Genomic DNA, 3,746 nt, shown 5'->3' with positions numbered 1-3,746 from the left:
TTTTTTTTTTTTTTTTTCTTTCCTTCTGGCAGGAGATTAAAATTCCAGGCAGATAACTCCTCCAGATTATTAAACTACTAAATTTCTGCTGCTATTGGAGATCTTGCACACGTTGCTATTACCCTCCCGTTGTGCTGTCAGCACTCCAAGCCTGGGCTGATGCATCCATGCATCTTGATAATTGTCCTGGGAATGCTGGGAGGCTCCGAATCCGCGGTCGGATGTATCGGCAACGTTTCCTTCTCCAGCCCCCACCTTTCCACCTCGGGCATTCCTTTGTTTTTTTTTTTTTTCCCTGAAGGCTCTGTCTCTGGTCTTCAGGCCTTGGATGATCTTGGTAGGTATAAAATACCCTTTCAGAGAGAGGTCGTGGTTGTATTTTTGTACTTGGGAAGGTGGGGGAGGAATTTGGGGTTTGAGGAAGGGATTGGGGAGGGTGGAGGAATTGTCGCCCCAACATCTTCCCCCCGGGGTTGGGGCGTCTTCTGGGTGGCTCAACTCCCCCTTGTGCCAAGCTCTTAACCCTGGTTTTATTTAAGGAAAAACCTAAAGGAACGAGGCCGGGTCGGGCAGGGCTTAAGGAGAACTTGAAAGGAGCAGCTTGGACGGGGCTTGGAGCGACCTGGTCTGGTGGAAGGTCCAACCCTGCCCACGGCGGGCGTGGAACGGGATGGTCTTTAAAGCCCTTCCCAGCCCACCCCATGGCTCTGTGAACTAAAGAAGGGTCTGCAGCCCTGTGTCGTTGACCAAGAGGCCTCTCCAAAGGCTGAGGCATCACCCAGGTGGATTGTGGATCCATCTGGTGCAATCGGCCTTCCCGCCTCACCCTCCCAGCTGCCCCTCGCGTGGGGGCGGAGAGGAGGGGGAGGAGGGTGGTGGAAAAGGGCACCTTGCCCTTAAAAAACCAAGCTGGCAGCGCCTTCCCACGCCCCTCAGCCTGCTGCAGGCGCCGATGTCTCCGAGCTGGAGGTGGAATTTCTTCAGGAGAAGCCGCCGTCGCGTTCCCGCCCCCACCACCCGACCCCTCCGAGGGGTTGTGTGGTGGGGGTCGGATCGTTCCCCAAAAAACTCAGCTGGTTTATGTTAATTTTTTTGGTGTTTTTTTTTATTTTTTTTTTTAATTTGTACCTGGATTCTCACCTTTTATGGATTAAAAAAAGCACTGATTGAAAGCCACTTTGCAGCGACGTTGTCGTGAGCTCCGGGTGGTTGACCTTCCAAAGGGGTTGGATTTTGGGTGGTTAGGGTGTAAATCTGGAGCTGCTGAGGTTGGGAGAGACCCTTTGGGTCTGGTAGGAGCAAAGGAAGGTCTTGAAGCATCCAAATTAACACTGGTGAGCCTGGTTTTGTCATCTCCATAATGATAGGTGGTGGCTTTTGTCCCACGAGTTTCATGGAAGGAACATGGGAAGTGAGGGTTGTGGAGCCCTGAGGGGGCCTTTTCTCCTGGAAAAAAAAAAAAAAATAGGAAGCTGGTCAAGAAAAGTCATTTTTTGCTTCACACAGCATGTTTTGATCTGGGTGGGTTTTTTTTGAGGTGTCCCCATAAAGGGTTTCCAAACCTTTTGTTTTTGGAAGGGCATGTGGTGGGAATTCAGGAGTCGCTCGTGCTGGAGGAGCTTGTTGAGAACTGGTGTGGGATCACCCTGGGATCACCCTGGGAGTGGGATCCCTCCTCTTTTCCCTTGGGAGGGGTCTGTGGTTCACCCTCCACCATCCTGGGACGGTGACCAAACCCCTGGATTTGGGGCTGGATTATGGGACCCCCCTCACTCAGGGAACCCCACAGGACACAGTAACTCCTCCTCAGGGACACAGAGGTGGCTTCAAACCCCCTTAAATGGGAAGGAACCAAGGCCAGGACTCCCAAAACGGGGTCAGGGCTTTTCAAAACCAGGTTTAGACACGAAAGGGTGGTGGGACCCTTTTTCTCTCGTCTCCCAAACCAGGGTTAAACCAGAATTTGAGGATTTTTTTTTCGGGACATAATTTCTAAATTGAGGGGTTTCCCCTTCCATCAGACCTCCAAGCAGGTTTTTGAAGCCACCCACAGCAAGTTTTGCTGCAGTAGGTCCTTTATCCCACCCACTGTCAGTGGATGTGGGAAACTCGTGACTCCAGAGCCGGGATCACCTCCCCCTCTTCTGACACGTTCTCAGAGGAGGTTTCTGTTCCATCAGCAAGATCCTGCTGTTCCTTCCCTCTGCTGAAATCCAGGGAGCTGCATCTTCCTTCTGTGCTTGTCTTCTCCAGCTTGACCAGGAGGTGAAGGGGTCCTGAAGGATCCTGGGGGGCATGGGAGGGGCAAACGTGGGTTAAAAGCACCAAAAAAATGATGCAAAAAAGAGCTTTGCAATAACCAGGAATTTGAGGTGTCTCTGCCCCTGCAGAGAGGAGCTCCAGGTGGGCTCAGGAATTGGGGATCCTGGGTTGGGACCAGTTCGTGGGGGTATCTGATGACCAGAGAGAAGATACAAAGAGGATTTTGGGGTGATTTTTTTAATCCCTGATGATTTTTAGGGCTCTTGAGACACAAAACCCCATCAAGGCACACCAGGAAGTTGAGGTGTCTCCGTGTCTCCAGGTGGGCTCAGGAATTGGGGTTCCTGGATTAGGACCAGTTCGTGTAGCTTTTGGGGGCATCCTGTGACCAGAGGGGAGCTGCAAAGAGGATTTTGGGGTTGTTTCTTTAATCCTTGATGATTTTTAGGGCTCTTGAGACACGAAAACCCATCCTGGGAACCCCACCAAGGCTCCCACCTCAGCAAACCCACGGGGGTTCAGCCACTTTTCCTGCCTTTGAGGCTGAATTTCCCTCCTCCTGCGGAATCACATCAGCAATAACCCCCTCCCGGCCCGTGGATCAGCAGAAGGGTTAGAGCAGGATTTCTCCTGCATTCCCAAGGAGCTGGAAGGAGAATTCCCGCTTCCCTGCTCCTCTCCAGCCCACTGGATGGCAGCATCGCCCTGTCCAAGGCATCCACCGCCCGCAGCACCCGCAGCGAGTCCCCCCCCTCGCCCCATGCTGGCACCCAAGGGTGGGCACAGCTGACCCTGGGGTGCTCTGAGGGACCAAACCACCCCAAAACATGCCGTAAATAGTAATTTCCATCCATACATCCTGCAGAGTCCTGAGGGGAGAGGCGTCCAAGAAATGAAGTCAAGCGTTTCGAGGAGGCATCCTTGGGGGAATGAGCACCCTGAGCTCGCAGCAAACTCCGCCCATCCCAGAAAGGAAGGGATGGGATCATTCTGGGAGCGCTGGGAGCTCCGTCCTGTTCCTACGAGCTGGGCCTCATCTCCCTGTGGGGCTGCAGCAGAGGGGGTTGGGGCTGATCCCAAAAGCTTTGCCAAGGAGCTCCCTGAGTTTTCCAGGATCCAATCCCCAAAACCTTTGCCCAGGTGCTCCCTGAGCTTTCCAAAATCTGATCCCAAAAGCTTTCCCAAGGAGCTCCCTGAGCTTTCCAAGGTCCACCCCCAAAAGTTTTGCCAAGAAGCTCCCTGAGCTTTCCAGGGTCTGATCCCAAAAGCTTTGCCGAGGAGCCGACTGAGCTTTCCAGGGTCTGATCCCAAAAGCTTTGCCGAGGAGCCGACTGAGCTTTCCAGGGTCTGATCCCAAAAGCTTTGCCAAAGAGTTCCCAGAGATTTCCAAGATCTGATCCCAAAACCTTTGCCAAGGAGCTCCCTGAGCTTTCCAAGGTCCACCCCCAAAAGTTTTGCCAAGAAGCTCCCTGAGCTTTCCAAAA

The sequence above is a fragment of the Empidonax traillii genome, unplaced genomic scaffold (genome assembly GCF_003031625.1).
Source record: "Empidonax traillii isolate 1590-97213 ecotype Southwest subspecies unplaced genomic scaffold, ASM303162v1 scaffold2614:size20788, whole genome shotgun sequence".
NCBI lineage: Eukaryota > Metazoa > Chordata > Aves > Passeriformes > Tyrannidae > Empidonax > Empidonax traillii.
The sequence above is the reverse complement of the archived record's forward strand: the minus strand, read 5'-3'. Positions refer to the sequence as shown.